The sequence below is a fragment of the Eleutherodactylus coqui genome, chromosome 4 (assembly GCF_035609145.1).
Source record: "Eleutherodactylus coqui strain aEleCoq1 chromosome 4, aEleCoq1.hap1, whole genome shotgun sequence".
NCBI lineage: Eukaryota > Metazoa > Chordata > Amphibia > Anura > Eleutherodactylidae > Eleutherodactylus > Eleutherodactylus coqui.
This window is the reverse complement of record NC_089840.1, coordinates 275028100-275051914: the sequence shown is the minus strand read 5'-3', so window position 1 is coordinate 275051914 and position 23815 is coordinate 275028100.

Sequence of the window (23815 nt, the reverse complement as noted above, 5' to 3'; positions counted from 1 at the left end):
CTGTCCACAGTGAAACAGTCTGCAGTAATTTTACATTGTCCAGGGCCAGTAGTGGTGAAGCAGGGACAGAAAACATATTTAGTGTATATAGGCAGTGGGCCTTTCCAAAAACATTTGGGAAAAAAAATCTATTTGGGCTGCCTGTTACCGTCCTCAGTGTACAGGGTCTCTGCTGGGGGTAGTTGTCCTAATTCATACGCAGCCAGCTAAGTGTTACAGCAGGCTTGCGCAAAATTATTTCCTGGCTCTGCTGTGCATTCCGTAAGCGAAGTCAGCCTCCAACCACAGGCCAATAAGTGGCACATTTAATTACAGCGTTCTGTTTCTGCACTACTGGTAATATAGCATGCTGAGGGGTAGGGGTAGGCCTAGAGGACGTGGACGTGGGCGAGGACGCGGAGGCCCAAGTCAGGGTGTGGGCACAGCCCGAGCCAGGGCGGTGGCCAGGGGTAGAGGCAGGGCCCGACCAAATAATCCACCAACTGTTTCCCAAAGCGCCCCCTCGCGCCATGCCACCCTGCAGAGGCTAAGGTGCTCTACGGTGTGGCAGTTTTTCACAGAGACGCCTGACGACCGACGAACAGTGGTGTGCAACCTTTGTCGCGCCAAGATCAGCTGGGGAGCCACCACCAGCAGCCTCACCACCACCAGCATGCGCAGGCATATGATAACCAAGCACTCCACAAGGTGGGACGAAGGCCGTTCACCGCCTCCGGTTTGCACCACTGCCTCTCCCCCTGTGCCCCAACCTGCCACTGAGATCCAACCCCCCTCTCAGGACACAGGCACGAGTACCTACCGGCCTGCACCCACACCCTCACCTCCGCTCTCCTCGGCCCCATCCAGCAATGTCTCTCAGCGCAGCGTTCAGACGTCGCTAGCGCAACTGTTTGAGCGCAAGTACGCCGCCACGCACCCGCATGCTCAAGCGTTAAACGTACACATAGCCAAATTGATCAGCCTGGAGATGCTGCCGTATAGGCTTGTGGAAACGGAGGCTTTCAAAAGCATGATGGCGGTGGCGGGCCTGCGCTACTCGGTTCCCAGTCGCCACTACTTTTCCCGATGTGCCGTCCCAGCCCTGCACGATGTCTCCCGCAACATTGTACGCGCCCTCACCAACGCGGTTACTGCCAAGGTCCACTTAACAACGGACACGTGGACAAGCACAGGCGGGCAGGGCCACTATATCTCCCTGACGGCACATTGGGTGAATTTAGTGGAGGCTGGGACAGAGTCAGAGCCTGGGACCACTCACGTCCTACTCACCCCCAGAATTGCAGGCCCCAGCTCGGTGCTGGTATCTGCAGCGGTGTATGCTTCCTCCACTAAACCACCCTCCTCCTCCTCCTCCAACGCAACCTCTGTCTCGCAATCAAGATGTGTCAGCAGCAGCAGCACGTCGCCAGCAGTCGGTGTCGCGCGGCGTGGCAGCACAGCGGTGGGCAAGCATCAGCAGGCCGTGCTGAAACTACTCAGCTTAGGAGAGAAGAGGCACACGGCCCACGAACTGCTGCAGGGTCGGACAGAGCAGACCGACCGCTGGCTTGCGTGGCTGAGCCTCCAACCGGGCATGATCGTGTGTGACAACGGCCGTAACCTGGTGGCGGCTCTGCAGCTCGGCAGCCTCACGCACGTGCCATGCCTGGCCCATTTCTTTAATTTGGTGGTGCAGCGCTTTCTGAAAAGCTACCCACACTTGTCATACCTGCTCGGAAAGGTGCGCCGGGTCAGCGCACATTTCCGCAAGTCCAAGACGGACGCTGCCACCCTGCGGACCCTGCAACATCGGTTTAATCTGCCAGTGCACCGACTGCTGTGCGACGTGCCCACACGGTGGAACTCTACCCTCAACATGTTGGCCAGACTCTATGAGCAGCGTAGAGCTATAGTGGAATACCAACTCCAACATAGGCGGCGTAGTGGGAGTCAGCCTCCTCAATTCTTTACAGAAGAGTGGGCCTGGTTGGCAGGTCCTTGGAAACTTTGAGGAGTCTACCCAGATGGTGAGCGGGGATACTGCAATCATTAGCGTCACCATTCCTCTGCTATGCCTCTTGAGAAGTTCCCTGCAAAGCATAAAGGCAGACGCTTTGCGCTTGGAAACGGAGGCGGGGGAAGACAGTATGTCGCTGGATAGTCAGAGCACCCTCATGTCTATATCTCAGTGCGTTGAGGAGGAGGGGGAGGAGCATGAGGAGGAGGGGGAAGAGTCAGCTTTGCCCACTGCTGAGGGTACCCATGCTGCTTGCCTGTCATCCTTTCAGCGTGTATGGCTGGAGGAGGAGGAGGAGGATCCTGAAAGTGATCTTCCTAGTAAGGAAAGCCATGTGTTGCGTACAGGTACCCTGGCACACATGGCTGACTTCATGTTAGGATGCCTTTCTCGAGACCCTCGCGTTACACGCATTCTGGCCACTACGGATTACTGGGTGTACACACTGTTCGATCCACGGTATAAGGAGAACCTTTCCACTCTCATACCCGAAGAGGAAAGGGGTTCGAGAGTGATGCTATACAACAGGACCCTGGCGGACAAACTGATGGTAACATTCCCATCCGACAACGCTAGTGGCAGGAGGTGCAGTTCCGAGGGCCAGGTAGCAGGGGAGGCGCAGAGATGAGACAGCATGTACAGCACAGGCAGGGGAACATTCTCCAAGGCCTTTGCCAGCTTTATGGCTCCCCAGCAAGACTGTGTCACCGGTCCCCAGTCAAGGCTGAGTTGGCGGGAGCACTGTAAAAGGATGGTGAGGGAGTACGTAGCCTATCGCATGACCATTCTCGGTGACGCCTCTGCCCCCTACAACTACTGGGTGTCGAAGCTGGACACGTGGCCTGAACTCGCGCTGTATGCCCTGGAGGTGCTTGCTTGTCCTGTGGCTAGCGTCTTGTCAGAGAGGGTGTTTAGTGCGGCTGGGGGAATCATCACAGATAAGCGTACCCGCCTGTCAACCGACAGTGCCGATAGTCTTACACTCATCAAGATGAACAAAGCCTGGATTTCCCCAGACTTCTCTTCTCCACCAGCGGACAGCAGCAATACCTAAGCAATACGTAGGCTGCACCCGCGGATGGAAGCATCGTTCTCTATCACCATCAAAAACGGGGACATTTTTGCTTCATCAATCTGTGTATTCTATTCATCCTCCTCCTCCTGCTCCTCCTCCTGAAACCTCACGTAATCACGCCGAATGGGCAATTTTTCTTAGGCCCACAAGGCTCAGTCATATAATTTTTGTAAACAATTTTTATACGTTTCAATGCTCATTAAAGCGTTGAAACTTTCACCTGAATCAAATTTTGTTTCAACTGGGCTGCCTCCAGGCCTAGTTACCAATTAAGCCACATTAACCAAAGCAATTAATGGGTTTCACCTGCCCTCTTGGTTGGGCATGGGCAATTTTTCTGACGTACATTAGTACTGTTGGTACACCAATTTTTTGGGGCCCTCGCCTACAGTGTAATCCAATTAATTTTTTGCCCACCTGCATTAAAGCTGACGTTACATCAGCTGTGCTGGGCACTGCAATGGGATATATTTATGTACCGCCGGTGGGTTCCAGAGAGCCACCTATGCTGTGGGTCCACAGGGAGTTGTAACTGCATGTGTCTACTTCTAAAGAACCCCAGTCTGACTGGGGCATGCAGTGTGGGCCGAAGCCCACCTGCATTTAACATGACATTACCTCAGCTGTGATGGGCAATGCAATGGGATATATTTATGTACCGCCACTGGCTTCCTGGCACCCACCCATGCTGTGGGTCTACAGGGAGTTGTAACTGCATGTGTCCACTTCTAAAGAACCCCAGTCTGACTGGGGCATGCAGTGTGGGCCGAAGCCCACCTGCATTTAATCGGACGTTACCTCAGCTGTGATGGACACTGCAATGGGATACATTTATGTACAGCCAGTGGGTTCCAGGGAGCCACCCATGCTGTGGGTGCACACGGAATTCCCATTGCGGAGTTGTACCTGCCTGTGACTATTTATAAAAAACCGCGGTCTGACTGGGGCATGCAGACACCTTGACAGATTGAATAGTGTGTGGCACATAGGTTCCCCATTGCTATGCCCACGTGTGCAGCTCCTGATGGTGGTGGCACAGGATTATATTTCTCATTGCTTCTGTACAGCATTGTGGGCTATCGCCCTGCCCCTTTTAAAGAGGGTCGCTGCCTAGCCGTGCCAACCCTCTGCTGTGGTTGCCTGCGGTTCCTCCTCATGGCAGACACACTTATAAATAGACATGAGTGTGGTGTGGCATGAGTGCAGCTGAAGGCTGCGCAGGGACCCTTTGGTGTGCGCTGTGGACACTGGGTCGTGCGGGGGGGTTGGGCAGCATGTAACCCAGGAGAAGTGGCAGCGGAGTGTCATGCAGGCAGTGATTGTGCTTTGTTGGAGGTAGTGTGGTGCTTAGCTAAGGTATGCATTGCTAATGAGGGCTTTTCAGAAGTAAAAGTTGTTGGGAGGGGGGGGCACTCTTGCCGCTATTGTGGCTTAATAGTGGGACCTGGGAACTTGAGATGCAGCCCAACATGTAGCCCCTCGCCTGCCCTATCCGTTGCTGTGTCGTTCCCATCACTTTCTCGAATTGCCCAGATTTTCACAAATGAAAACCTTAGCGAGCATCGGCGATATACAAAAATGCTCGGGTCGCCCATTGACTTCAATGGGGTTCGTTACTCGAAACGAACCCTCGAGCATCGCGATAATTTCGACCCGAGTAACGAGCACCCAAGCATTTTGGTGCTCGCTCATCTCTAATAAAGACACAACTCCGTATATGAAGTAAAACTAAAAGTTGTACATTAGAGAAGAAGCGTTGTTAGCTACTTGTCTGTATAATAAAAGTAATCTATTGCATTTTTTTAATTCATGTTCTTAAGAAATGATTTTAGTAGAAGAAAATTGTAGAATTTATGTATTCTAATGTTTTAGTATGATGTTTCTTCAGATGAAATTATTTTATTTGAATTCCTATGTAAAATTATCCTTTCAGATTTATATATATATGTGTGTGTGTGTATTGTAACAATGTTCTCCAGGTGGTGGGGGCGGCAACGAAACACTGGACTCAAAAGTGCATAAAAACTTACTTCAGTCTTTATTTTTATAGTATGCTCCAGGCAACAAGACAGCAACACAAAGGTCCATGCGATATAACAGATGAAAATGCTGCACCACGCAGGGTGCTCAGAGGGTTTCCTCCTCAGGCTGTCAGCACTGACTCCTTGGGAGCTGCAGCCTATTATGCCCCAGTAATGGGATCAGTGCCTACAGCTGAGCTTCCTAAGGACTAAGAGCCTGGGAGGGAGATATACTCCATCCACAATATCACCCTTTAACTGCCTTATATATATATATATATATATATATATATATATATATATATATATATATATGAAGCCAGATCATTAGACATTGTATAAGGTGTTTTTATACAGATTGTAATTACTTGTTTGGAGAATTCACAGAGCCAGAGGGAACTAATTTACGTAAAAGCCCAATTCACAGAAGATCCCTTAAAAACTAATATTTTATTTGTACATTCTAAAAAACATACACACGTTGGGCTTAATCATCAACCGATGAAAAGACAAAAGACAAGACAACGGATAGAAACACACATGTACGTGCTCGTGTGGGACAGAATGCAGCCGTCCACGGGAGATTTCAAATCGCAGCTAGATTAATATACAATATTGCTGCATGAATCTCCAGGTGTAAAGAGTGGATATTTTTGCTTATTCCACATATATAGCTGGGGTGACTTAGATGTAGTGATTTATGGTTATGTCCTATCACCCTATCTCATACCAATCTATTTACTTTTCCGAGCACTGTAGATTTTCTTTTCATTGCTTTATCACTAAATCTCCGATGCATAACAAGCAGCCGCCTGCATCATCAGAGCGCGTCTGGTGCCTTGATAGTGTTTATCGGCGCCTGATGACGTCAGTGCAGCGTCAAGGGATCTAGTGTATCATGTGACTAAGTCACATGACCGCACTGCGTGTGCGGCAGAGCGAGATGCCGGGACGTAATTACATCAAACATGCGATGTCAAACGGACCTTCCTGACTACATCGAAAACCCGTCACAGAAGGAGGGGAATCGATGGTATAGGTTCCTGAAGCCAGTGTCGTCAAAGAAGGAAAGTGACAGTTTGCTGAATTTAGTACTGCATATCTCAGAAAGAGACTATTACTCAGTTCAGAGTTATGGATTTATGCCAAAATAATTTTTTTTTTTTTTTTTCGGAATGTGAGTACCTATTTGAATATCAATCAATAGGAATATTCAATAGACTCCATTGTAGTTAGTCTAGGGGAAAATGAATATGATGCCAATAAAGATACTGGAGTGTATCATTTCCTGTGATATTTATTATGTGTGTAGAGCTGTCTTTTAATGTGCATGAATCCCCAATGGTGATGGAATCACCTAAATGATCGATATTCCTAGAGGGGACTGCATTTATCATTAGTAATACAGCCAAAATCACTTTATGATGAGAAATCAAATCCCTTTACGTTAACGGGATCTCGTAGGGATAATTCCAACTACGGTCTAGACGAAGGCATGGTTACGTATCTTAGAATTGAACAACAAGATAAGTATTACGCATGATTACATGACTACCAATTGTAGTTTGAACAAAGAGGTAAGTATTATCTATCAGCATCCCATAAATAATGAATAGACAAAGTAACTTTTTTAGAGCGAAGAGTTGAGGAGGCAAGGAGGAGCCACCGACGGGGGAGGGGGGGGGGTTTACAGAAGTAGACTTGATGGAATACAGATGATTAAAGGGGTTGTCCGGCCATAAACATTAGGTCTCATTACTTCTGTTTGCCCATTTCCATGCACTTTGTAATATACATTGTGCATGGAAAATGAAGCAAACAGAAGTTTTGGACTTACCTGAAGGGATGCCCCCCCCTGTGTTGCTACTCCGTCGTCCCTGGTTACCACAAGAATCTTCTCTTCTTGTCGGGCCAGCTCTTGTCGGCGCGGGAACGAGCCCCTTCTCATCCGCGCATGCGCAGTTCTTCTCTCTGCAGCCGGGACCGATATACGATCTTCTTGTGTGCAGGGGGGGGAGGATGGAAGAGCCTCAGAGCAGGAACTGAGCTCCCGCCCCCTCTCTGCCTCCTCTCCGCCCCTCTGCACTATTTTCAATGAGGAGAGGCGGGACGGGGGCGGGGCTAAGGTCCGCGAATTAGCCCCGCCCCCGTCTCGGCTCTCCCCATTGCAAATACTGCAGAGGGGCAGAGAGGAGGCAGAGAGTGGGCGGGAGCTCAGTTCCTGCTCTGAGGCTCTTCCATCCTCCCCCCCCTGCACACAAGAAGATCGTATATCGGTCCCGGCTGCAGAGAGAAGAACTAGACCGTAGTTGGAATTATCCCTACGAGATCCCGTTAACGTAAAGGGATTTGATTTCTCATCATAAAGTGATTTTGGCTGTATTACTAATGATAAATGCAGTCCCCTCTAGGAATATCGATCATTTAGGTGATTCCATCACCATTGGGGATTCATGCACATTAAAAGACAGCTCTACACACATAATAAATATCACAGGAAATGATACACTCCAGTATCTTTATTGGCATCATATTCATTTTCCCCTAGACTAACTACAATGGAGTCTATTCAATATTCCTATTGATTGATATTCAAATAGGTACTCACATTCCGAAAAAAAAAAAGAAAAAAAAAAATTATTTTGGCATAAATCCATAACTCTGAACTGAGTAATAGTCTCTTTCTGAGATATGCAGTACTAAATTCAGCAAACTGTCACTTTCCTTCTTTGACGACACTGGCTTCAGGAACCTATACCATCGATTCCCCTCCTTCTGTGACGGGTTTTCGATGTAGTCAGGAAGGTCCGTTTGACATCGCATGTTTGATGTAATTACGTCCCGGCATCTCGCTCTGCCGCACACGCAGTGCGGTCATGTGACTTAGTCACATGATACACTAGATCCCTTGACGCTGCACTGACGTCATCAGGCGCCGATAAACACTATCAAGGCACCAGACGCGCTCTGATGATGCAGGCGGCTGCTTGTTATGCATCGGAGATTTAGTGATAAAGCAATGAAAAGAAAATCTACAGTGCTCGGAAAAGTAAATAGATTGGTATGAGATAGGGTGATAGGACATAACCATAAATCACTACATCTAAGTCACCCCAGCTATATATGTGGAATAAGCAAAAATATCCACTCTTTACACCTGGAGATTCATGCAGCAATATTCTATATTAATCTAGCTGCGATTTGAAATCTCCCGTGGACGGCTGCATTCTGTCCCACACGAGCACGTACATGTGTGTTTCTATCCGTTGTCTTGTCTTTTGTCTTTTCATCGGTTGATGATTAAGCCCAACGTGTGTATGTTTTTTAGAATGTACAAATAAAATATTAGTTTTTAAGGGATCTTCTGTGAATTGTAATTACTTGTTTGGGAATGAGAAGTCCACAGGTACCTTTATTCATAGTAATTTCCTTGCAGAACCGATGTGGTTAGTACGATGACGCCAATGTGTTTAATAACAGAGACGTACGTTACGTTTCAATAATTTTATGAATGAGAGAGGAGGGTGGAATGCACGTTGTGCTTTACAGCATTGATCACATGATCGACGCTGGCCCAAAGCAAAAGACCTTCCCACAAAGTGACATCATGGTCACCACACTAGCATCTGAGATGGACATCATGAGTTATCTTTGTTTCTGTGTATGTGCGCATATATATATATATATATATATATATATATATAGACAGTACTACTACTTATATTGGAGTAGTTGATTTCTGGGTATCCAGGTGGCTCTGCTGATTTGGTCATCAACTGAGGTGGGATGGTAGCCCTAATTAAAAAATGTCTTTTTGAGATTTTGTAAATGTTCCTCTCTGTCTGTTGGGTTGGAAGAGATCCGGTTGTATCTGATGGCCTGCTTGTAGATGATGGACTTTTTGATGTGCTTAGGATGGGAACTGTCCCATCTGAGGTATTTGGGCCCATCAATCGGTTTCCGGTATAGGGATGTATGTATAGAGTTGTTCTAAATTTTTATGGTGGTGTCCAAAAAGTTGATTTCTGTATATGAGTAGCTTAATGTCAGGTTTATGGTGGGGTGAAATGCATTGAATCTCTCATGAAATTTTATTAGTTCTTGTTCGGTGTTGGTCCAGATGATTATGAAGTCATCAATGTACCGGAAGTAGGCCGATGGTTTGTTGGGGCAGGAGGCCAAAATGTCATTCTTCAGTTTTGCCATGAAAAGGCTGGCATATTGTGGTGCCATTTTACTGCCCATGGCGGTCCCAGTTAGTTGCAGGAATATCTCTTTGTCAAAGGAGAAATAATTGTGTGTGAATATGAATCTTGTGAGTTGTAACAATGACTCAGAGGTCACTCCATTGGCCTCAACGTGTGCTTGGCAGGCAGGCAGGCAGTCCATTTTTGTCTGGGATATTGGAGTATAAGGACACCAAATCTATAGTGGCCAGGATGGGACCATCTGGGAGCGGACTTATGGTTGACACTTTGTTCAGTAGGTCCATGGTGTCCTGAAAGTAAATGAGAGTGAAGGGAGAGACGGGGAATATAATAATATCTCTTTATAGAAAACCCAATTCAGGTAATAATACCATATTACGTGCCAATAGTTGCCATTCCATGCAAACAATCAAAGCAATACTAGTGGGGAAGCTAGCGAGAGCCAAACTTTTCTGCACTAAGAGAAAAGATTACACAGTCTCAGAAAGTGAAATATGTGAAAGATTGGAGGAAAAAGGGTACAAAAATGGATGCTGGAAAGGTCAAGGAAAAGGGTCCAATCGGTGGATAGAACCGATCTGTTAAGGGATAAGCAGGATAATAAACAATTGCAGATTCATAGACTAGTTCAGTTAAATTAAAAAATATATTTTTTGCATACCTTCCCATCTTAAAACAGGATATGACATTAAAATCTATTTTGGAAGGGGGTGTACAACGTGTGCCAGGGCGTAACACAAATCTAGCAAATAAACTATCACATAGTCATTTAGAAAAGACCAGTCGCTCACGATGCTTGCTGTCGCAAAACGGCTTCTTCTGATGTTGGGGAGTCAGGTGCGGAGCATGTAAGTTTGCCATCAAAACAAAATGCAATTTTGGAACAGATAGAAAAACGGAATATAAAATTAATTCTTTAATTAACTGTGATACTATTTATGTTGCGCCAAAGTTTATGCAGGCTGTACCACGAAGAAATAAAAAACCAGGATCATGGAACATTGTAGAGATATCAATAATAAAGTTCTGTGTAGTCAAACACCTTTTGGTTTGCCATAATGGTAATCTTGATTCAATCATGTTCTAAAGCATAGAAGCAGTGACAGGTATAAACAGAGGAGGCAATATGAAGAAGAAGGTTCTAAAAAGAGAGGCATTCTGAATCCTCAAATTAGACAAAAGGTATCCTACAGGAATGGACTATAGAACTGATCTATGGTATATGTATATTAAAGAAGTAAAGGGAAGTAGAAGGAAAGGGGAAAGAAAAGGAAGGAGAAAGAAATGAAGGAGAAGGAAGAAAAAGGGAGAGGGGAAGAAAGGAAAGGGAAGGAAAAAGAAAGGAAGAAAAATAAATATATATATACCCTGTTTCCCTGAAAATAAGACATCCCCTGAAAATAGGACATAGCATGATTTTCCAAAATTTTTGAGGATGCAAAATGATTTTTCAGGCTTTTTGAGGATGCTTGAAATATAAGCCCCACTCCTAAATTAAGCCCTGCTAACAGTTAATTAAAAAAATCAATTTAAAAAGTATCCAGGCAGCTATACTTGTGAAAAAGTTAAACCTTTTTGAACAAAAATTAATATAAGACACTGTCTTATTTTCGGGGAAACACGGTATATATTGTTTTTGCTGTCTTTTGTTGTGTTTTTGCAGTGATATTATGATCTCATTTTCTGCTTATGGAGGTAGGATGCTGTGGACTAGCCTATTACACCGATGATGTCTTATATTGTTCCAAATAGGTTGAATAATAGAGATAAGAGAGCACCAAAATGCTTTCTGCGATGCTCGAGGGTTCGTTTCGAGTAACAAACCCCAATGAAGTCAATGGGCGACTCGAGCATTTTTGTATATCACCGATGCTCACTAAGGTTTTCATTTATGCAAGGCACACCTTAGCTAAGCACCACACTACCTCCAACCAAGCGCAAGCACAGCCTGCGGGACACACCACTGCCACTTCTCTTGGGTTACATGCTGCCCAACCCCCCGCACGACCCTGCGTCCGCAGCGCACACAAATGTTTTCCTGCGCAGCCTTCAGCTGCCCTCATGCCACACGCTGGCTGCATAGCCACACCACCCTCATGTCTATTTATAAGTGCGTCTGCCATGAGGAGGAACCGGAGGCACACACTGCAGAGGGTTGGCAGGGCCAGGCAGCGAACCTCTTTAAAAGGGACGGGGCGATAGCCCACAATGCTGTAGAGAATCAATGAGAAATTGACGTTTGATCTTCATTCCAATCTTGTGCCATCTCCGTCAGGAGCTGCAAACGTGGGTATGAGTTACATAGCTATGGGGAATCCATATGCCCACACAGTATTCATTCTGTCTAGGTGTCGCATAGCTCAATCAACACCGCAAGGGGAAAGCCATCTGCACTCTGCACCCTACCCAAGTCAGTCAGTGTCTTTGTGCAAGACAGGTCAAACACTGCGATAGGAACTAAGTGTGCACTAACAGCATAGGTGGGTCCTAGGCAACCCAAGACATGAACAATAAATAAATCAGAGCGGCCAAACATGGCAGACTTGCACCGCGCCGACAACATAGGCCTCGGCCCACAGCTTCAGCAATCTTAGGCATGAAGCGGACTTCGATGCTAGTTCATCTGCGACGGGCTCATTAAATCAGTTAGCTTTCCTTTCACCGCTCCAATGACTGGATTAGCAGGAAAAAGCTCCACAGCCCCAACCTGGTGTACTTGCACTTCCCCCCGGACGTATACCTCAGCCTATATCCTCAGCAAATGCGGGCATGAAGCGGACTTCGATGCTAGTTCATCTGCGATGGGCTCAGTAAATCAGTTACCTTTCCTTTCACCGCTCCAATGACTGGATTAGCCAGGAAAAAGTTGCACAGCCCCAACCTGGTGCAGTTGCAGTCCCCCCCGGACATAGGCTTCGGCCAACCGCTTCAGCAATTGTAGGGAGAAAGTGGACTTTCACAGCACCCAGGACATAGGCCTCTGCACAAACCCTCAGCAATCGCGGGCCTAGAACGGACTCCAATGCCAGCATAGCTGTGAACGTCTCATTAGCACTGTATCGCTCCTCTTGTTTGTCCCAATGCAGTGCCCCAGATAGCTGAGCTAACGTGAGATAAAGTACAGGTTGGCTTCGGCCCACACTGCATGCCCTAGTTAGTCTGGCCTTTTTTCATAGTCACAGGTGGGTACAACTCCGCTATGGGAAGTCTGTGTGCACACAAAGCATGGGTGGCTCCCTGAAACCCACCGATGGTACATAATTAAATCCCATTGCAGTGCCCCGGATAGCTGAGCTAACGTGAGATAAAGTACAGGTTGGCTTAGGCCCACACTGCATGCCCTAGTCAGGCTGGCCTTTTTTCATAGTCACAGGCAGGAACAACTCCGCTATGGGAAGTCTGTGTGCACCCACAGCATGGGTGGCTACCTGGAACCCACCGACGGTACATAAATAAATCCCATTGCAGTGCCCCCGATAGCTGATCTATTGTGAGATCAAATACAGGTTGGCTTCGGCCCACACTGCATGCCCGAGTCAAACTGGTTTTTTTTAATAGTCACAGGCAGGTACAACTCCGCTATGGGAAGTCTGTGTGCACCCACAGCATGGGTGGGTCCCAGGAAGCCACCGACAGTACATAAATAAATCCCATTGCAGTGCCCCGGATAGCTAAGCTAACGTGAGATCAAATACAGGTTGGCTTCGGCCTACACTGCATGCCCGAGTCAGACTGGATTTTTGTAATAGTCACAGGCAGGTACAACTCCGCTATGGGAAGTCTGTGTGGACCCACAGCATGGGTGGGTCCCAGGAAGCCACCGACGGTACATAAATAAATCCCATTGCAGTGCCCCCGATAGCTGAGCTAACGTGAGATCAAATACAGGTTGGCTTTGGCCCACACTGCATGCCCTAGTCAGGCTGGCCTTTTTTCATAGTCACAGGCAGGTACAACTCCGCTATGGGAAGTCTGTGTGCACCCACAGCATGGGTCACCATATGCCATGGCAACCCACTCACCCTCCACGTTTACATGGTTCTCCCATGGGGGGCTTTCAAATGCCGCAATCAACATTGATTGTGTCATGTAAGGGGTTAACTGCTGGCATTGATGTTCTCACCGATCCTGCCTGCTGCAGCGGGAGGCCAGCTGGATGAGAACATCACCCAGTGTGTACATGTAAGCCCCAGAGCAAGAAGGGGCTAACCACGGGGATTTATGATGCTATAGAGGCCTTGTACCATCTCCTATGTACATCCCAGACTCCCCAGAGGAGCGTTACATGGCCGCTAATCTCCTGCACCTACCCAGGGTCTCCACAAGGGGAAGCTGTGACCCCCACATACCTCCACCTGCAGCCGGACAGGAGCCCTGGGGTTGTTCTGTGCTTACAGGACCTGTGATGATGTCACTGTCATGTGATCAGTGTGTGGGAGAAGACAAGGGGTCACATGACCAGGTCTCTCCGCTCAGTGGATGCAGGACTCTGCTGTGTGAGGATGTATTCAGAGAGTGGATGGAGCAGAGCCGAGCGTGTGTGAGACGAATGAGTTGCGCCAAGTGAGTGTAAGTCACGGGTGTAGAGCCGAGAGTGTGCGAGACGGAGGAGCGGAGCCGAGTGTGTGTGAGACGGAGGAGCGGAGCCGAGTGTGTGGGAGACGGAAGAGCGGAGCCGAGTGTGTGTGAGATGAAGGAGCAAAGCCAAGTGAGTGTGTGTCAGGGGATCGGAGCCAAGAGAGTGTGTAACAGGGGAGCGGAGCCGAGCGAGTGCGAGACGAAGGAGCGGAGCCGAGCGAGTGCGAGACGGAGGAGCGGAGCCGAGCGAGTGCGAGGCGGAGGAGCGGAGCCGAGCGAGTGCGAGACGGAGGAGCGGAGCCGAGCGAGTGCGAGACGGAGGAGCGGAGCCGAGCGAGTGCGAGACGGAGGAGCGGAGCCGCGCGCGTGGGCGTCGGAGGAGCGGAGCCGCGCGCGTGGGCGACGGAGGAGCGGAGCCGCGCGCGTGGGCGACGGAGGAGCGGAGCCGAGCGTTTGTGTAATGTACATGTGGGGGACTATATATGTGTGTATAATGTATATACTGCAGCTTGTTGGCCATGACGGTGTTTCGGTACGTTAGCCATGATCTGAAGGCTGACTGGTCGCTCGGCTCCTATGCAGGTTGCTGCTGACACTCTGTAAGGGGTTTCCTGCTGCTGTCGGCACCCATATAGATGCATGTTGGTATTTCCCTCAGTCCCCCTCCTCCTCTGAGAGGTTTATTAGATGGTTTCTCCTCTGGTCCATCAGCAGGTACGGACGGCTATATATTCTCTGTACTGCACCTTTCTTTCTCTGTTATTCCTACCCTCTGCTATTCCTATAGTAAAAACACCTGTGGCAATGTCAGAGGCACTAACAATAATTACATCACCTGTGCAATACTGAGGATATCTAGAAAACTTGACCTGTTTGGGATCCTAAGGACTGGAGTTGAGAAACACCTCCCTGTTAAGGGCCAGACCCTCATGCCCAGCTCTTCATCTGCCTCCTGACTTTTAACGCTCACCTCCTCCCTTGGCCTAACATGACTCTCAGACTCCACCACTCACAGAGATGACAACACTCTCGATTTAATCTTCCTTCGCCTCTGCTTTGCCTCCCACTTTACTCCCAACCTCCTATCTTTCTCCATCAGGCACTCTTGCATTACCAATGACCCTCCCATCTATTGCACCTCTACGAACCTTCAGACCATCCACGCCCATCATTTCTCCGAGACCATCCAGTCCTCCCTGTCCGCTCTCTCTCTTCTCCTGCCCTAACCTGGCAGCTGAACGCTACAACACCACCCTCAGATGTGCTGTCAACCACAGACCATGGCAACCTTGAATCACGTGCCAAATGCGCTTCATCTGGCAGTGCTCTAGGTGCGCCGAACGGCTGTGAAGAAAATCAAAGCTGCCCACAGACTTCCTCCATTTCAAAGTCATGTTTAAAACTTATAACACAGCCCTTCACCACGCCAAACAAGTTTATTTTACCTCCCTTGTCCCCTCACTATCCCACAACTCTAAACGACTCTTCAGCACCTTCCTCTCCCTCTTCAGCCCCAAAGAACAGGCCCCCATGACGGATCTTAGTGCTAGAGAACTAGACACCTATTTCAAAGAAAAAAATCAACAGAAATCTCAGAAAACGGTACTGCTAGCCCCAATCCCAGTCCCCTCTGCATTGCATCCATCAGCCATCCACTCTCAATGTTAGAACCAACAACACAGGAAGAAATCTCCAGGCTGCTCTCTGCCAGTTGCCCCAACACCTGTGCTAGTGACCCTTTCACCTCCTCCGGTTCCTTTCCCCAGCTGTCATTACCCACTTCACCACCATTTATAACCTCTCCCTAACCTCTGGCACTTTTCCCTCCTCATTCAAACACTCTATCATATCCCCTCTGCTAAAAAAACAAGCCCTTGACCTGACTGCACTGCCAACTACCGACCTGTCTTAAACCTCCCCTTCATCTCCAGATTACTAGAATACCTTGCTTACTCCTGCCTCACATGCTTTCTCCCCGATAGCTCTCTCCTAGACCTCCTCCAGTCCAATTTCCACCCTCCACACTCAACTGAAATCGCCCTCACAAAAGTATCAAATGACCTGATGACAGCAAAGTTTAGAGGCGACTACTCCCTACTAATCCTCCTTGACCTCTCTGCTGCATTTGACACTGTCGACCATGACCACCTTCTCACTATTCTCGGCTCTATTGGTCTAAAGGACACTGCGCTCTCCTGGTTCTCCTCCTAGTTCTCTGACAGCTCTTTCAGTATCTCCTTTGCTGGCTCCATTTCCTCTCCGCTTCCTCCCACTGTCGGGGTACTCAGGGCTCAGTCCTTGGTCCCCTTCTCTTCTCTATCTACACAGCCCCAATTGGACAATCCATCTGAAAATTTGGCCGCCAATACCATCTAAACTCTGACGACACCCAACTATACACCTTCTCCCGTGAGATCTCTGAACCATTCCAAAATATCACCAACTGTGTGTCTGCTTTCTCTTACACTATGTCCTCCCTTTTTCTCAAACTTAACCTCTCTAAAACTAACCTTCTCATCTCTTTCTGCCTTCCAACTGACCTCCCCTCAACATCTCCATTCCAGTGTCTGGCACCATCATAACCCCCAGACAGTATGCCCACTGCTTTGCGGTCACACTGGGCTATAACCTCTCCTTTACCCCCCACATCCAATCTCTGGCCCAAACATGCCACATGCACTTCAGAAATATTGCTAAAATTCGATCGTTCCTGACTACAGACACTCTAAAGTTGTCGCCCAAATCCACTCCCAACTTGACTACTGCAACTCGCTATTCATTGGCCTTCCCTGTACCAAACTCTTCCCCCTCCAATTCAAACTAAACATGGCAGCTAGGCTGATTTTACTGTCCAGACATTTTTCAGACACCTTTGCACTATGCCAGTCACTGATTGGCTGACTATCCACTGCAGAACTAAATTTAAACTCCTCTCCATCACCCACAAAGCTCTCCATGGTGCCACACTGTACATTGCTTCCCTTTTGTCCATGCACCACCCAGCCCGCACACCCTGTCCGCAAACACACTCAAACTAAACACCCCTCTAATACAAACCTCACATGCTCACCTAAAGGACTTTACCAGAACAGCACCCATCCCCTTAATTGCTCTATCTCAAGGCATCCGGACAATTCCTGATGCATCAAATTTCAGACGCGCCTTAAAAACACACCGCTACAGGGAGGCAAACCAAACCTGACCTAATCCCCCTGCCCCTCCCCACGGCTCCGCACACCTTCCACCCTGCTTATTGCATATGATTTCTACCCCTACACCCCCTTATTGCCCTACCCCGTTTACCTCCTAATAAGCGATTTACACATGTAATTCCCATACCTCCTGTGTTCCCCATGCCTTACATCCTCCTGTATCATCCCCACCTCGTTGACTTCAAACTGATTGTATATCACATGTAATTGTTGTATTGTCTATGTTCTTCCTTGCTTGAAAGTGCTACGGAACAAGTTGGTGCTATACACATGAAGATTGTTATTTTTATTAGTGCAATTAGTGCTGTTCAATATACTGTGGGTGCCATATTAAGTGTAGTTGGTATGACCTCTAAGAAAACAACAAAAGCTACACACATGACAAGGTGTTCCAAATGCTGACTCTGCTTTATTGTAATTTCACACAATTTTCTATACAACAAATAAGTCTCCAGATAAAACAGAAAAGGGGGGCTAACAAAGCCAAACACAGTTACTGTAAGGACTATGGACGTGGAACCACTGTGTTAACCTACCGGGTAAGTGATGATCCAGTCCAGCACTGTTCACAGCCGACACCAGCGTGGAAGGTAAGATACCTGTTTTACGAACCCCTCATGCAGATGGAAACTAGGGAAGGTATCTTGCCCTGAACTAATAACCAGGAGGGGAGACCCCTGCCTATAAGCGGAACACTCGTCCCGATAAGAACGACCCCATGGTCTTCTTTTAGTTGCTGACTGACCCTTGCAGGACAGAGAACCTTATAAAAATAAACGACAGAACAATACCAGGATACAGGAACAAAGGAGGTACAAACTGCCAGGGATGAACAGAGAGGCAGACTCACGAGAGTGACAGACAGATGGATACACAAACGGAAAACACGAGCAGGTAGCAAGGAAACAAGGTAACTGCAAAAGCAGCAGCTGAACATGAAGTGAAGGAAACTAAAGTCACATATAATAATAATACATATTCTGCAGCGCTTACATAGACAGGGGGAATACTGAAAGACAAAAAAATACAAAAATAACAGAACCACAGTTACATAATCAGTTGATGGAAACAGTAGGGGTGAGGGTCCTGCTCCAACGAGTTTACATACTACAAGTAATGGGATGATACAGAGCGTGAAGGGCTGGAGATGTGCACGGTATGGCGAGGTGGAGAGTGAGGGATGCTATACACATAGAGAATGGTCAGACATTTGGCCGTGTGATTGCAGAATCGGTATGACTACAGGAGCGGTTTATGATGGCTGCATGTTATCAGGCAGAGTATAGAGGGGTTTGTTAAGGGTATGCGGTATGCCTCCCTGAAGAGGTGCGTTTTTAGAGCATGCCTGAAGTTCTGTGAGTCCTGGATTGCTCGGGTAGCTTTTGGTAGTGCGTTCCAGAGGACTGCTGCTGCTCTGGAGAAGTCTTGGAAGCGGGAATGAGAAGTTCGAATTAAAGGGGCGCTTAGTCTGGTTTTGTTAGCAGAGCGGAGAGCCCAGACTGGGTGATGGATTGAGATGAGGAAGGCAATATAGGGGGGCGCTGCACTGTGGAGGGCTTTGTGGATGAAGGTAGTGAGTTTAAATTGAATTCTGTATTTAATGGGCAGCCAGTGCAGTGACCGGCACAGGCCAGAGGTGTCCATATAGCGTCTGGACAGGAAGATGAGCCTGGCTGCCGCATTCAGGATGGATTGGAGAGGGTAGAGTCTGGTGCAGGGGAGGCCGATCAGCAATGAGTTGCAATAATCGAGCTGAGAGTGGATGAGGCAACAATAAGCGTTTTTAGCATGTCTACAGTGAGAAAAGAGCGGATTCTTGTGATGTTCTTAAGGTGCAGCTGACATGTTCGGGCGAGACATTGGATGTAGGGGGTAAGTGATAGATCAGAATCGATGATGACCCCAAAGCAGCATGTTGTCTAGGAGTTTTGGTGGCGCCACACACTGAGATTGTGATGTCAGGATGAGGTCAGTTAGTGGAGGGTGGAAATACCAGTAAGTCAGTTTTAGAGAGGTTTAGTTTTAGGTAGCGAGAGGACATAGTGTTAGAGACAGCGGACAGACAGTTGGTGATGTTTTGGAGGAAAGGTGTACAGATGTCACGGGAAGGAGGTATAGCTGGCTGTCGTCAGCATACAGGTGGTATTGGAGGCCAAATGTCCTGATGATTTGTCCAATACGGGCTGTGTAAATAGAGAAAAGGAGGGGGCCGAGGACGGAGCCCTGGGGGACCCCCAACAGCAAGGGGAAGAGAAGGGGAGGGAGAGCCACCAAAGGAGACTGAAAGAGCAGTCAGATAGGTAGGAGGAGAAACAGGAGAGAGCAGTGTCCTTTAGGCCGATGGAGCGAAGCATACTGAGGAGGAGTTTACGGTCAACAGTGTCAAATGCTGTGGAGAGGTCGAGGAGGATCAGTAGGGAGTAATCACCCCTCGATTTGGCTATCAGTAGGTCATTGGAGTTTCTGTCGAGTGTTGGGGTCGGAAGCTAGACTGTAGGGGGTCTAGGAGAGAGTTCTCTGATAGATAGCTTACAAGACGGGAGGAAACTAGGCGTTCTGGTAGTTTGGAGATGAAGGGGAGATTAGAGATGGGTTGGTAGTTGGCAGCATCAGTCACATCAAGAGTCAGCTTCTTTAGCAGTGGGGATATGATGGCGTGTTTGAAAGAAGAGGGAAAGATGCCAGAGGTCAGAGAGAGGTTGAATATAGTGGTGAGATGGGAGATGACCACTGGGGGGAGGTGGAGGAGATGTGAGGGGAGAGGGTTGCTAGCGCAGGTGGTGGGGCAAGCAGAGAAGAGCAATTTGGAGACTTCCTCTGTCGTTGGTTTGAGTACAGACAGTGAGCAGGAGCTAGATGCAGTGCTGACAAGACTAGGGTCAGGGCTAGTCTGGGATTGGGAAGTTATTTCCTGACGGATGTCATCAATTTTCTCTTTGAAGTAAGCAGCCAACTCTACAGCACTGAGATCCATCACAGGGGACTGCGGTTTAGAGGCGAGAAGGGAGTGAAAAGTATCAAAGAGCCGTTTAGGGTTGTGCGATAGTGAGGAGACAAGAGGGGTGAAGTAGACTTGCTTGGCGTGGTGGAGGGTGAGGTTGTAGGTTCTGAGCATGAATTTGTAGTGGAGGAAGCATGTTTGAGGCGTGAGCCTCGGTTGCCATGTTCTACATCGGATGGCTCGGGTCTTGGGGGGGCGCCGCTTCATCCAGGGCATGTTTGAGAGCGGTGTTGTAGTGAGCGGCAACCAGGTTGGGGCAGAAGAGGAGAGAGATAGGGGACAGAGAGAACTGTAGGGATTCAGCAAAGTCCTGGGTGTGAATGGCCTTAAGGTTCCTGTAGGTACAGTAGGTAGGTGGATCTGGAGAGATGTTAGGGAGCGTGACAGAAAGAAAGGAGATCTGAGAACGGGAGAGGGGAGTTAGTGAAGTTGGCAGCAGGGCAGAGACTGAGGAAGACCAGATCAAGAGTGTTTCCATCCCTGTGAGTGGGAGAGGCCGTGAGTTGAGAGAGACCAAGGGAGGAGGTGAGCGAAAGAAGCTGAGAGGCAGATGGGGAGATAGGGTCATTAGTGGGGATGTTTAAGTCTCCTAGGAAAACTACAGCAAGATCTGAAAGGCCCAAAGTGGCTATTTAGAGCAGTGATTAGAAAAGGTGCATCAGCTGAACAGAAGACCCATAAACCATTAACCTTAGGAGTGCTGAAAGAGAATAAATATAAGCACAGGGAAAATTGGATGATGCCCATCTCTGCCAGACACTGAAGCAGAAGATTGTGTCTGAACAGTGTACCTAACAGTTACATTATACATTTGGTTCAAACTGGTTTTCCTTTTTTGAAGTGTAAATAAGTATCACTTTCTGTTGAATCATCTCTGCTGTCTCCAGTTGTGTAGATAGAAATCGGGCATCCTTTGTTGTTTTTTTGTTTGTTTTGGAGATACACTGTCTCTCTCAGGTCACAAACATCATTGACTTTTTCCCCCTACATATCAACCCCCTTACCACTTTATTTTATTATTGTGTTTTTTCAGAATAATCTGTCATAATAGACATGGAAACCAAGTTAATTTAAAATGAAAAACCTATAATGTAATTTATTTACATATATATGTACTTTTTACTTTTGGGATATATATAAAAATGTAGCCATTTTTATGTTACTAGATTGACCCGATGTTCACTACGCAAACATAAAATCTATGGAAAAGTGGTTATTGTGAATCTCCCCCCTCTCTCTCTCCATGCCACTTCTGTTCTCCTCCCTCTCTTCCTCTCCATCCCGTCTCTCCATGCCTCTTCTCTCCCCTGTCTTTCCATGACGCTTCTCTCCCCCCCTCTTTCTATGCTGCTTCTCTTTCCCCCCTCCACATGCCACTTCTCTTACCCCTCTTTTCCTCCTCCCTTTCGCTTCTCCCCCCTCCACTCCATGCCATCTCCTCCCCCCCACTCCATGCCGCTTCTCCGCCCCCACTCCATGCCGCTTCCCGCCCCCACTCCATGCCGCTTCTCCGCCCCCTCTCCATGCCGCTTCTCCCCCTACTCCATGCCGCTTCCCCCCTACTCCATGCCGCTTCCTCCCCCACTCCATGCCGCTTCCCCCCTCCACTCCATACCGCTCCCCCCCCCACCACTCCATGCCGCTTCCCCCCCCTCCACACCATGCCGCTTCCCCCCCTCCACTCCATGCCGCTTCCCGCCCCCACTCTATGCCGCTTCCCGCCCCACTCTATGCCGCTTTCCCGCCCCCACTCTATGCCGCTTCCCGCCCCCACTCTATGCCGCTTCCCGCCCCCACCTTATGCCGCTTCTCCGCCCCCACTCCATGCCGCTTCTCCGCCCCCACTCCATGCCGCTTCTCCGCCCTCACTCCATGCCGCTTTTCTCCCCACCTCCATTCCACTTCTCACCCCCCTCATTGCTGCTTATCTCACCCTGAACTCCATGCCGCTTAATCCCCACTCCATGTCACTTCTCTCCCCCCTCCCCATGCCACTTCTCCCCCTGTCTATGCTGCTTCTCTCCCCATAACACGCCACTATAGACATACTCGCCAGACTATGAACGTCGCTTAGCAATAGTTGAATCTGCATAACGGCTCTGCTGGCTGAAAGCGCTGCTATATTTAACATGGGTCACTGAATGTACACACCACAAATTTTTAGATTTTATGGCTCTGGTCAGCATCTAAGGAATTGAATGACACCAAAATCATCCTCCTATATACCAACAAACATTTAATCGTATACAATGACATATCAAGCATACAAAGCATTGAATTTATACATCTAAACAGCAGTACATCTATATATATAAAATTGAATGTATGTCTGTCTGTGTGTCTGTTTGTCCTTTATGCGCTACTACACCATTCATCCAAACGCCATGAAACTTTGGGAAGTCGTTGAGTACACTCCTGGGAAGATTATAGGCATAGTACAACTATCCTATGATAAATGGCGCGCGTGCGAGCGTCGTCGACAGTTACGCCCCCCCCCCCCCACACACATAGATCGTTCGATTTCCATCATTGCCACTAATTTTCTCACTTCCCGATGTCGTAGAAACTTGAAATTTGGCATGAGCATTGATTATGTCATAAATAGGAAAAGCTAATAGGTCCCAACTCGATTATTCAATTCTAAGTGCCAAAGAATTAGCATCCAAATTTTATGTATGGAATCTAATTTTCTTGCTTCCCAGTGTCATAGAAACTTGAAATTTGGCGCGAGCATTGATTATGTCATAAATAGGAAAAGGTAATGGGTCCCAACTCAATTATTCAATTCTAAGCGCAAAAGAATTAGCGTCCAAATTTTACGTACGGAATCTAATCTCTCACTTCCCAATGTCATTAAAACGTGAAATTTGGCACAAGCATTGATCATGTCATAAATAGGAAAAGCTAATGGGTCCCAACTAGATTATTAAATTCTAAGTGCAAAAGAATTAGCGTCCAAATTTTACGTATGGAATCTAATTCTCTCACTTTCTGATGTCATCTATATATATAAAAATGAATGTATGTCTGTCTGTCTGTCCTTTATGCATTACTACACCATTCATCCAATCGCCATGAAACTTTGGGAAGTTGAGTACACTCCTGGGAAGATTACTGGCATAGTACATCTATCCCACGATAGGTGGCGTGCGTGCGAGCATCATCGACAGTTATGCCCCCCAGACAATAATCGTTTGATTTCCATTTCAAGCACGAAAGCAAAAGGCATTACGAGCAACGGGATATGTGTTCAACTACAAAATGATGCATCCGCCAAACGTTTCGCAAGACAATTGCTGGATATTGAGAATACTGAGGTAAAATGAAAACTGTGCTGTGATTGGTTGCTATTTCTTATACTGCTGAGGTAACATGAAAGCTGTGCTGTGATTGGTTGCTATATATTATACTGCTGAGGCAACATGAAAGCTGTGCTGTGATTGGTTGATACTCCTTATACTACTCAGGTTACATGAAAGCTGCGCTGCGATTGGTTGTTATCTAGATATATAAAAACGAATGAATGTATGTATGTCTTCGCAGCAACGCGCGACAGGTAAGCTAGTAATGTATAAAGCCCACCTTACCACCTACACCTGACACATGTTTCGTCCCAAGCTTCCTCAGGGGGTCAGGAGATCCAATGCTTTTGTATGCTTGATGTGTCATTTTACATGATTAAATGTTTGTTGATATATAATTTTGCATACATGCATTTTTTGAG